Source organism: Coptis chinensis, chromosome 3 (genome assembly GCF_015680905.1).
Source record: "Coptis chinensis isolate HL-2020 chromosome 3, ASM1568090v1, whole genome shotgun sequence".
Taxonomy (NCBI): domain Eukaryota; kingdom Viridiplantae; phylum Streptophyta; class Magnoliopsida; order Ranunculales; family Ranunculaceae; genus Coptis; species Coptis chinensis.
The window spans coordinates 50913622-50926251 of NC_141458.1; the positions used below are offsets into that span (position 1 = coordinate 50913622).

General features: G+C 37.0%; 1 long non-coding RNA gene and 1 other non-coding gene across 2 annotated transcripts; one reads left to right on the plus strand and one right to left on the minus strand.

The window, feature by feature from the left end:
* Positions 1-3556: 3556 nt before the first annotated feature.
* Positions 3557-3662, minus strand: LOC147509932 (small nucleolar RNA R71). Its single transcript, XR_015219647.1, has one exon. It is a non-coding gene; the product is annotated as a small nucleolar RNA R71 (small nucleolar RNA).
* A 7037-nt stretch (positions 3663-10699) lies between these two features.
* LOC147509933 (uncharacterized) lies at positions 10700-11531 on the plus strand. Its single transcript, XR_015216682.1, has 2 exons — positions 10700-11149; positions 11252-11531. It is a non-coding gene; the product is annotated as an uncharacterized LOC147509933 (long non-coding RNA).
* The last annotated feature ends 1099 nt before the right edge of the window (positions 11532-12630 follow it).

Consider the following 12630-nt stretch of genomic DNA (forward strand, 5'->3'; position numbering starts at 1 on the left):
TATTTTTCAAGTCTTTTTACTTTATTGTTATTCATTTTCTTTTCATTTCTATCTTGTTATTTTGCTTATTTCAATCAATCAATCAATCTTATTTTGTTGTTCTTTGTTTCAATCTTCATTTCAATACTTTCATTCAATGTTTTGAATCATTTCCATCTTAAACAACTTAAGTTTCAATGTTTTTCATTTATAAACTAAAATACTAGACAAGTTCTAAACTAAGAGCCTACCTTCTTCTTTCAAACTCACAACATTTAAACTCTAAACAATCTAGGATGAACCACATTCAAATCAACTTTGAAGATACTCTAAACAATACTACTTCAAATGGTGGCGCCGTCATGAATTAAAGGAGCAAGAGTGTTTGGTTGAGCATCTAAGGAGGAAGCACCATTCTCACATTTCCATTTATATATATTTTTTTAATTTCGTTATTTTATTTCGCTATTTTTTCATTACTGACTTACTTTTTTGTAAATCATGGTTTGGGATCAACATATTGGAGAGGAGCTGAAGCTGGGAAGAAAATCGACATAAGTTCACCAGAACCGGACGGGCGACTAGGCAAGCACCTCCACATACGCGTGTCTAGTTTTTTCCAGTTCCAGTTGATTTTTGATGCATAGTTGCACTAGTCCGAATTTGGATTTTGTAATAAAATAGGATAAACCAGTGGAACTTGTTTGTAATAGTTAGAGACAAAAAGAAAAATGGGAAAAAATTTAGGAAAGATAGTTTTTGATTGATTTTTGTGGATGAAGATGAGTTGAACTTGGTTGAAGTTGTATACTTACCAAGGGATTAGAGTTTTCATTGCCTTGAGAAGTTCGAGTGTGCGAGGCAAGTTGTGAATCATCGCTCGCACACTTTGAATCAACTTGGTAATCAACACTCTAAGTCTATTTATCTCTAGTTAATCTAAATAATCAATCTAAACTAGTTAATCTATTAGATTAGTATAGTATTAGTTTATTTTTAAGTTTTAGGCCCTTGAAGGCAAAGTTGTTTAATTATAAAAAAAAACCCCCCAACTTGTGGGCTTTTTAAGTGGACCTTTATTGTAACTTAAAACAGGGTAAAATGATGAGATAATATTTAAATTATGCTGATGAACAGTAATATAATATGCGTGAACAGTGAATAAAGCTTATCAAAATAGTAGATATAATACTCTCAATATCATGTAAATAAATAGGAGAGTAGTCGTGTTCGCCCACTCTAGTCGTACACTACTTGGATGCGAGTCTAGAGTAGAAATATGTTTTACTAGTGAGAGTTAAAATAGTAGATATGAGGTGAAAACAGTGAATTTAAATGATGAATAAAGATATTAGAAGGGGTTTAATCCATCACGCGATTCGATTGACTATTAGTTAGTATCAAATCACTTGTATTGATCCCTAGTGAAGACCAAGTCCTTTCGGATCGAGGTTTCACTAACATGAGAGTGTAGCTCTACCACAAATCTCTTTGGTGGTGGCTCTATACTCTAGTTATCCGTTATGAGTTCTATCTCTAGTTACTCATAACGATGAACTTGACTTTCTTTTATGCAATACAATAAAACTAATAGCTACTTATCCTCACATGGTTTCATAAACCTCCTCTAATGAACGTTTAGCCTTGTTTCATTGGAATCATATTAACTAAATAAACTGAAAACATAATTGAAAAGACAAATTAATTGAAGAACTAAAGCTTTTATTGATGGGAATTAATGGAGGCTACAACCTAACATTATTCTAACCCTAAAGAAAGTAAAACTAACTAAAAACTAAACTAAACTAATTATTAACTAAGGGAAAAAAAGTATATGAAGTGTTTAGCCTTAACCCTCTTTATATAGGAGAGGGTTAGGGTTACATTTTCGTGCATGGGAAAAAAGGGGAACTTTGGGCCTCTAATGTGAGCCCAAAGTCCATTAGGTTAAATCTAAAGAGGCCACAGCTGTTGGAAATTACTTCTATGCCTTTTTTGTCTACTTTTATAGCTTTGATCGGAGCACGACTGGGTCCATTAGAAAGCTTATTCCGATCCGGTCGTTTTGACATAAAGTAGGCCCAATTATGAGGCTCGAGTCCAAAGATACGGCCTGTTAAAATTATATTGACTTTTCTGTCCTTTTTCTACCCAGATTGACTTTGACTTCCCAGCTTTGACTGGCTTGAAAAAGGCTTTTCTCCATGATTCTTGGGCTTTAAACGTAGAACTTCCTCGGTAATCATCTTGACTCGTTTTCCATTCAAAAGTGGTGCTTTTAGTCACCTAATCAACTTCAAGTCCTGAAATGCACAAAAACATGTAAACAGTACTAACTCTTATTTATTATAAACATAATTGGCCTAAGTAGAGTACTATTAAAGGGTTTAAACTACACTTTTGGGTGTTTATCATAAAGCTCGAAAGGTTGGGCCTGATTCTCAGATCACGCATTAACCGACGTCGCCTTCTCCTTAAACACGGCTTGAGAGGTAAATTCTAAACCTCCTCAAAGCCCAAGTAAGAGGATACCTTTTGTGTTCAAGCATGCTTACGTGATTGTTTGAAATTTAATTTTCACACTGCAATTTACATTCACGTATAAGGCTGAACTCGAGCTACATAACAACCATTGGGAAGTCATTCCCCAATGTAGGTAAATTGGATGTTATTTGATTCTTGAAGCCCTAGACAAAAAAAAAAATGAATTAAAATCAATCAACTAGAGCCCAAAGTAGTCACGCTCCTCCAGAAAAAGACAAAAATATAGCAATGAGGATTTAGAGTAATTAGTTAGCAGATTCCGGTGGACTAACTACCTTCCTCACTCCCCTCCCCTAGATTCATCGTGAATGAGATTCTTGGTAGCACACCACTTGGTGAAATGACTGCCTACTCTTCTGAGACGTATAGTAGAGCCTACCTAGTCTCACACCTAATTGTTCTCTTGAACAGGGCATAGTAAATTATAGACCAAAGCAAAGTTTTCAAAACTCCATACTTGCAAAAACGAATTTCGATTGCTTGAGCATACATTTCACCGTTTGCGCATATTAGGATAGTTTTGGGGTCTTGCTAAAAGTGCATGATATTACGCGTTCAGGCACTACAAATATTAGCACGAATAAAACTTACTCATGTAGGAGAGCACGTAGTCCTAGACAATCTCCTGTTTCTAGTCCTCCATTGACTAAGATGGCAGACGAAGTAGTGCAAGCTGAAGAGCCTCTCTCCAACTTCTACACACCGTTATAAGATGAACCTCCATCTTGTATACGACTCACACTACTCATGAGCAAATTTTGCATTCCACCGAACGTGTTCAATCTTCTACCCATCTTCCACGGGTTAAAACACGAGTTACCGTACGAGCATCTACGGCGGATACATGAAGTATGTAATACTTTTCACCATCCGGGCGTCACCGACGATCAAGTTAAGCTACGAGTGTTTCCTTTCACTCTACCTGGTAAGAGTCACGGTTGGCTTCTTTTGCAGAAGGCCAATTCTTTCGATACATGGGAAAATGTTGTGTTATCCTTTATGAAGAAGTACTTTCCGCCAAAGAAAACAGAAGAGATAAGAAGTAAGATACAGTTCTTCAGACAGAATTCGAGTGAGACATTTTCCAAAGCATGGGATAGATTCTCTGACGTACTCCATTTATGTCCTCACCATAAACTAGAACCTTGTCTAATGTTTCTTTGAAGGTCTTCTCCCATAACACAAAGTAACTTTCGACATCATGAGTAATGGTAATTTTTTGGATAGAGGTGCAACCGAAGCCTTAACCTGTCTTGAAAACCAAGCTGAAAAGAGTACCCATTGGGGGGATATAAACAATTCCAGAACAGCCCAACCCAGTACATCTAAGGATAGTGGTATATTTGAGGTGAAATTAGATCCAGAAATCAAAACCTTAATCGAAACCCTCACAAGAAAGATAGATGCCCTCACAAGCAAACAAAAAGACAAAATCCCTCATCCTGTCATGAACATAAATTAATACCTCACCATGCAATTTCTGTCTAAGCCTAAATCATATAGATGCCACCTGTCCCTTGATCACAAACCTATTATCACTTCAGCAAGAAGAAGTATATGCTTTCAATGTACCAAATGCACCATGGAGACAACATCCAAACTTCGCATGGACCAACATTCCATAAAACCAACCACCTCCAGGTTTCAACAAACCAACAAATACATTCAGATAAGGACAAAGACAAGGTACCAATAACAATCAGAACAGAGCATTGGTTCCATCCCATTTCAACCAGAACTACCAAAACCCACCTATCAAATCAAAGAGACCTCGTTCCCAGTACACCATCAACTAGTGTCCAAACAAATAAGCCCACCAAAAATAATATTATCTGTCATGCAACAACAAACCTAAATCCTAGCATCCATGCAACAATATCTGAACTTGTTAGCCCAAGAGAAAACCCAGAAAATTTCATTGCCAGGCCAAAAAGTTCAAAACCTTATAGCTCAAGAGATTAAAGCAGTCACAACTTTGCGATCTACTAAAACAGTTGACAACAAAGTAGTCTTACCAGAAGACCCTACACCTATAGAAGTACCCGTTCCAGTACCAAAATTGGAAATTGAAAGCCAAATACCTCCACATATACCTGTAAATATTCCAGTCTCTAAACCACCAATTTCTCCACTTAACCCAGTTAGGCAATACAGACCAAAGGCATATTTTCCAGCTCGCCTAATGATACCCAAGGAGGATGAAAATTTTGATGAAATCAGAGAAACATTCAAGAAATTAACCATAAACTTGCCATTTCTCGACACCATCAAATATTTACACAAATATGCCAAGTTTCTTAAGGATATGTGCACCAACAAAAGAAAAACTAACATTCCAAAAGATGCTTGCCTTACAGAACAATTTCCATCTCTCATAGAGACCAACGGAATCGTCAAATATAAAGATCCAGATCGTCCTACCATCCTTTGCATTATAGGAGACAAGTATACTACCACTGCCTTGCTCAATCTTGGAGCAAGTGTTAATCTCCTTCTATTCTACCTATTTAAACAACTCGGTAGCCACGAGCTTACACTGAAGTTTGTGTAGAGTGATGAGTCTTCAAAAGAGTGTAAGAAGTGAGACTCATCCTAGATTGTTTGGGCTTAAATGATGGGAATTTCAAGAAAGGAGGGTAAAGTTCTTATCTTTAGTACTTGTGTTTTTATCTAAGTTATGAAGAACATTGAAAGCAAAGTTTAAGTTGTTGAATGATTAAAAGAAACAATACTTGGAAAGAAATAAGGAAAATGATTGATTGAATAACTAACACAAAGAAATAAGATTGATTGATTGAAAATATAAAAACAAGAACAAGATTGAATTGAAAAACAGGAAAGTAAATTACTTGCATTGAAAAACAAAAACAGGAAAGTAAATTACTTACATTGAAAAACAAAAAAAATAAATCCTACATGACACTAGATTAAGTCTAGGTTCATTATCTACTCTTACAAACCAATTGGTTTGGACCCTAAATGCAATGGATGCCATCTCTCTTCTTCATTTTTAGTTTATATACCCCAACTTTTACCTTTTACTGATTTGCCCTCCTCCATTACTTTTGAGACACCTCACACTTCACTTTTGCTTTTGCTTTTCCTTTTGTTTTATGCTTTCTTCTAGACCAAGGTAGGTTTTTGAGAATGCCATATTTTGAAAGAAGGGCCTCCATCTTTGGTCTTTTGAGTTGAGGGCTTTGACATTTGACTTTGACAGCACTTTTTCATAGCAGCTTCTGGTCTTCATAATAAGCGTGATTAAGGCTCTTTTAGGTGTTAAGATGCAGCTTTTATGATAAGTGGTCTGAAATTCTTTGTAACCTGAAAAATGCAATAAAAGCTATGAGTTGTCTTTTCATTAAGCGTAAGAAGGGTTGTAATACGGCAATATAAGGGTAATAAAATGCACATTTGGGAGTTGATCACCACCCCCAAATAGCATCTTGCTTGTCCTCAAGCAAGGATGAGAGAAAAAACTAAGATCACAAATGAGTGATTTATTATAAGTTATACTAATCTCGTTTCGCAGAGTGCAATTGCATTGACCATATGCAACAAGGTCTTAAAACACTAGGAATTCCCTAATGGATGAGGTTTAAGCCTCGTGAGAGTTTTCTAGTGAAGGTACTCACAAACTTCTTCTATTTAGTACAAGGGGTCTTGTTTTCTTATTGATTCTTAGAAGTCCATACATCTCATTAGAGGGGGAATAAAGGCAAGCTCCTTTGAACTTAGAGCAAGATATGTACAGTAATTTAATCATCTAAAGATAAATGTGCAAAACATGAGCAATGAAATGCAAAAGCAGAGTTATTTCCGAGACTTTTGGAGAGTGTTCTTAAGGTGGGTTCTCACAGGGGTGTGTTGCAAACACAACTTTCTGAGAGATTCACTCAAGGTTCATTCGCTCAAGTGTAGCGGGAACTTATATTCCTCACATACTCAAATGACATCCAAAGAAGCTAGGGTCGATTGGTCACGCTTGCCACTTACTATCACATCATCCTATTCCTAACTGAGCTAGAGGTATTTTATTAGGAGTTATGGGGCTAGGGTGATGGTTTAAAAAGAGAAAGGAAGGGAAAAACAAAATCTCATTTTATTCTTTTGCTTCCGAATTATGATACATTCTTTTAGACCTTTGGATTTGTGACTCCATATGATTTTGAATTTTTGGGAGTTCTAGCTTTGGTTTTGTTTCTTTTTGCTTTTGTTTCTAATATCGTCTCCTTTTGGTTTTGACTTTTTTGGAGATTCAATTATTGACTCCTTTGAATTTTTTAGAGTTTTGGTTTTTGGTGGGTCTTTCTTTCTTCTCTTTTCTTTTTCTTTTCTTTTCGAAGCAACTAATTGTTCTATTTTTGTACAAGGTCTTCTTTTCTATTCTTCTAATAGTCATCCAGTTCTCAACTTATCAGCTGGGTAAGCTTTTTATTATGTGTTGTAACGGGTTAGGAATTTTTGGTGAAGAATAAAAAGTCTTTTTAGAAAAGAGTGAAAGCTCAAGAGGGTTAACTAGAGGAAAAACTATCTTTTTGGGGTTTTAACATTTATTTGGCTATATCGATCCAAAAAGGACCTAAATTCTCTCATAGGATATGGCGTGGTGATCAAGTAAGTACACGTGTGGTCTTTCGATCCGGACATCCTTTGTGTCATCACTCAATAATCATTCAAATAAGGCTTTCGGCTAGTTTCTCACAGGATATGGAACTTAATACGTTAATCCGATATCATTTTGGTTTTGACAAGAAGATAACATTATACATTAATCCGATATCATTTTGGTTATTCCGAGGTGTATAATTTTTATTTTTATATCCTCTAGTTTTAAAAATTATGGAAAGATGTTTTAAGATACTCATACTCAAAAGCCATGATTTTTAATGCTAATTTTTTGAAAACAAACCATAACTGGTGATCTCAGGCAACTTTCGTGTTAGCTCTTTATTGAACCCAATCCAGTCAGACTGTGGCTTCAGTTATGTATGTTGTGGGGTTTATTGCGCAAGACATAATGGAAGAGTTTAGCTGATTGGACACTAGTGGGTGGTGGAACTAGGTCTCTTTGGTGGAATTTGGTAGTTATGGTTAAAATGGGATGGAACCAATGCTTTGTTTTGATTGATGTAGGTACATTGTCTTTGCCTGAATGTATTTGGTGGTTGAAGTGATGACATGTTGTTGAGCAAAGGACAATTGGTATCTGTTTCAGCAAGATTTGCCAAAACACACCAGTTGAGGGTTGGAAGTAATGTTTTTTTGGAGATGGTAAAGGAGATGGTGATTGGGGAAAGATGAGACTGGACTTCGGTTTTGAAGTTGCCTACGTACCCAAAGATATTGCTTGGGATCAAGTCTCGATTGCGTAGTTCTAGAAAAATGATGAAGGTTGGATTTTATAGCTAGCATTGGTGATAGTTACTTTCTCGTTCTCCAATATTCCAATCGTGGGATGAAGTTGGAGAACTGGCGGGACAACTGTCAGCTCGTGGGATGAAGTTGGAGAACTGGCGGGACATCTCTCAACTCGTGGAATGAAGTTAGAGAACTGGCGGGAGAACTGTCAGCTCGTGGGATGAAGTTGGAGAACTGGCGGGACATCTGTCAGCTCGTGGAATGAAGTTGGAGAACTGGCGGGACATCTGTCAGCTCATGGGATGAAGTTGGAGAACTGGCGGGAGAACTGTCGTGGGATGTAGGCTTTGAGCATGGGCTTTTTCATAGATAAGCTCTGAGCATGGGCTCTGAGCGTGGACTTTTTTGTAGATAAGCTTCGAGCATGGGCTTTGAGCATGGGCTTTTTTTATAGATGGGCATTGATCATAGGCTTGTATTGAATTGGGTTTTTATTGGGCCACATTTGTGGGGGCCGGAACATCGCCCTCTCTTTGTTACATGGGCAAAGCCTGTGTGGCAAAGAAGGTTTTTTTTTTTTTTTTTTTGGGTTTGGGATTTGAGTAATATCACTTTTACTGAGTTTTACGGTCACTCCTTATGAACTGCTCCTTTTTGGGCTTCGAACTCTTGAAGGCCTCTGGTGCTGGTACGCCCAAGACCAGGCCTTGTTGTCATTCTGATGGTTACTCTGCATGTCTAAAGCTCTCTACTCGGCACAGATGCAAAGAAACCAACATGGTCTTTCTGGAGTAACACTCGCACACCATACAACTTTTTAGAAGACCTGATAAACCCGACTCCAAGAGATTTTTGTGAATAGGGATGTTCACACTCTATTTTTAACAAATGCCGTTCCATTACAAAATTAATTTGACTCCCAAGTTTTAAACTAGTCTTCTGTCCCAGCGGCAATTTGAAAAAATAGATTGTTATGAAACCATCGGCAATTCGATCCTAGCGGCAATGCAAATGCATCAACACACCAGCGGCAATTTGAAAAAATAGATTGTTGTGAAACCATCGGCAATTCGATACCAGCGGCAATGCAAATGGATCAGCACACCAACGGGCGGCATTGCGACAATGCGAGCGGCATTATTGGATCGGTTACTCGAGCGGCAATTCAAACTTTTAGTTTTGATCTGCTTAAATGATCGTCAAGTTCAACAACGATTTCAATTGCCAATTCAACAAATGGGTAACTTGATTGTTTAATTCAATAGGCAATTGAATAGAATTTGGAGGTCTGTTGGGTACTCAAAGTTCTTCAGCGCTGATGACCAATCCTTGGCATCAGTTTAGATACATGGAGCACGGCCACAACTTCTCCACGATCTACCAATACAGTAAATGGCCTGAATTCGATGAACCCCACAACAAATATTCTTGAAACGTTTGATGTTGAGTTAACTAGTCAAGAAAGCACAAAATTTCTGAACTTGATATCTAGGAACCAAAGAAGCAAAAATACTGGTCTTGCCCGCTTGTATGTAGTTTTTCAACTGTTTTAGGGGAGCAGCGACATTGTCTTCCAGTATACTCTAGAGAAACTCCTTTGCCTCAAAATGTGCAATCTTTCCCAAAGACTTCCGTGCCTTTCGTTCCCGAGTTGATTTCCCGGTTACACCATGTCAGCAGCAATACTTCCTGAATGCCCAATCTTCTATTCCTTATGTGCAACAACAACAAATAAGCCAGTCTCACATTCCATGGCAGCATATGGAAGAAGAGCAATACTTCAGGATGCAACAATAATACTTGTACACGCAGCAATTCCTTGATCCAGTGTACTTGAAGCTCGCCATCATGAAAATGTGAATATGACAACTGGGCCAATAACCGGGAACCCAAGGCAAACATATTTCAAAGTCCCCACTCCTCATCAGGTCGGACAAACCAATGAAGATCCCTATTGGAATAATGCTTCAATTCAAGTTTTGGACATAGTAGGGAGACATAATTTTCCTGAAAAAATCCTGACAAAGTCGCATGGTTTTAACTTGTTGAAAGTTCTCAATGGCGGGTCTATTGGTGGAGACGAGTCACTTCATCCAAATGACAATTCAATTACCCATTTTGTAATTCAACTTCTTTTGTAAGAAAACACAGCGGCAATTCATGTTTACTATAGCCAGCGGCAAATTCAACAAGTAGCAATTCATTTAGCTCAAACCGTATGATGGGAGGTCGGGATGAAGACCGACAACTTGATAGATCGGCAAATTGGATTTCGAATTGGATAATTGATGATCGGGACTTTTTGTAGAGAAACTAGTTTTTGACATACTAAACTTTAGGAGATCGTTCAAGTTTCGAAAGGTGATCGGTTAAGGATTGCTAATTGGACAGGACTTACGGTGAGAAGTTGGATACAATTGATTGGTAATATAAGTGTTTTATCTTTTGTAAAACACTTTGACGAAGCGATACTGATACTGGAGTTTTATTTTTTGCAAAACACTTTACTAAGCGAAACTATATAAACCAGCACAAAAAAGAGTTTTGATTCCTATAAGTTTTAATTCTCTCTAATAAAAAGGTCAGTACATCGGAGATTCTAGTGCTTGACAAGGTGATTACATGTTTGCGGGTTTGATCAATTGAATTGAGGTTTGTGAAAAGGTTAGATTTTTGTTTTGTTTAGTTTTTGACAGTATTGAAAATATTTGTTTAATGGAGAGGAATTATAACTTGAAGAGGAGATGGGGTGATAAGGGGGATTTTAATATGAATAGGGTGGCGAAGGGAATTGATGCTGATAGTTTGAGAGCAAAGTATGATATTGGAGATGATGTTTCTATTGAGTATGTTGGTAGCGATATCGACCAAAAATGTGAAAAGGATGAGATAATTTTATTGTTTTCACATTTTTGGCTTGGTTGTAGTGTTCCATTCCGGAAATCAGTTTCCGAATTATTAGCTCGATGGAGAGTACATCCCTTACAATTATCTCATGGCTATTGGGCTATATTTGCCCGTGTAGCGAGAATTTGTAAGGTTTATCAAAATAGTATGCCGTCAGACCTTTTGTTTGAGTTATTGAAGCCTCTGCGGCAAAACAAGGCCTCTTCTAAAAGTTATGCATTGGGATATCATAACCATCACAACCAGAATTATCGGTTTTATGGGATGCCTTCGAACTACAAGAATGCGAAATTGTATGGTTTTAAGATTAAAGGCAATTGGAGGTTCGAAGATATTGATTATCCTAACAATATATCAGGTAAGATATTAACTTAATATTCTTATAATTATAATTTTAAATAGTTAGCATCACATTTTGATTTTTTTTTTTTTTTTTTTTTTTTTTTTTTAATTTTTATAGGGGATTTTCTGAAGTTTCCAAATAAATCAGTGTTTAGCAGCGAGATGATAAAAAAGAAATTTGTTAGTTTGTTTAGTCATAATGCAGATGTCTATGATCTTTCGTTTCCAGACGATATAGTAGATTATTATCATGATATAGAAACTAGACTGCTGAATGAGCCTAGGGAATTAGCACCTTACTGTGGCTCAAAGAAGAGAAAGAATATTATTGTGGATGATAGCAGTGAAGATGACGAAGAAGTAGAAGGAGATGACTCTGAGGATAGTGGACAAGAAAATATTAGAAAGAAGAAAAGAAGTGTACGTCGCCCAAAAAAAAGAAGGAAAAGAAAACTGGGGATAACTCAAGTAAAATTGAGGAAGGGATTGATAGTCGAGAACTGGTACGTATATAATATTTCTTTTAAAATATCATATATGTAATACCTATAATATGTTTTGGAATGATGTTTCATTGTGACAGGTTTTTTGTCTTCCTGTACATAAAACTACTGATGTGGTTGATATTGATGATGATGATGATATCGGTGGGGAAGCGATGACTAACAGTATATCTAGACTTGATGTTAGTGTTGATCTTGTTTCTGTGATTTAGAATAATATTCGTTATTGATTGTTTAATGGTTCTTTTGGTAATGTAGATGGAAAAAGTTGACGATGGTGGAGATACAATGGGTTCAGCTTCTGTTGTCAAGATCAATTTTGGAGTGCCAACTCCTTTTGGTGGAAGTGGTATTGGAGTTCCAACACTTTGTTGGCACCAATCTTTGGTGTAGCAACTTCGCCAATGGCACCATTGCTGGTGTGTCGAGTTTAGTATCAACTGTTGTTTGCACTAGTCTTTGGATTGCCGACCACATTTGTTAATACCGATGCGGTATGTTAACGTAAGTGTCAACGATTGTTGGTACAAATGTTGGATTGCCGACTTCTGCTGACACCGATGCAGGTGTGTCAACAGAAGTGTCTACTGTTGTTAGTACCGACATCATTGTTGGCTCAACTGTACCTTCTTCGTTGTAGCCAGGGATGAGCGGTAGTTCTACAACACCTATGCTCATCGGGCCGGTGCAAGCCTTGGCAATTGAAGGTTAGATGTTGAATAGCTATTTAAATAGTATTTACTGATTATTATATATTATTATTTTAAATCCTTTTGTCTAATATTTCAGATCCAGAGTTATTGTGTCTGGATTATCAACGAAGTGTAGATTTTGGAAAAACCGTTAATATGTTGAATTCAAAGCTTGCAGAGGTAATTTTTAGTGTGTGTGTGTGTCATTTTTTTTTGAGTAACACATTATTTTTTCTATTAGGCGTCGAAGCTTGGGGAATGTGCTAAAGAAATCTTAGAAGCAAAAGAAAATTATAAGATTA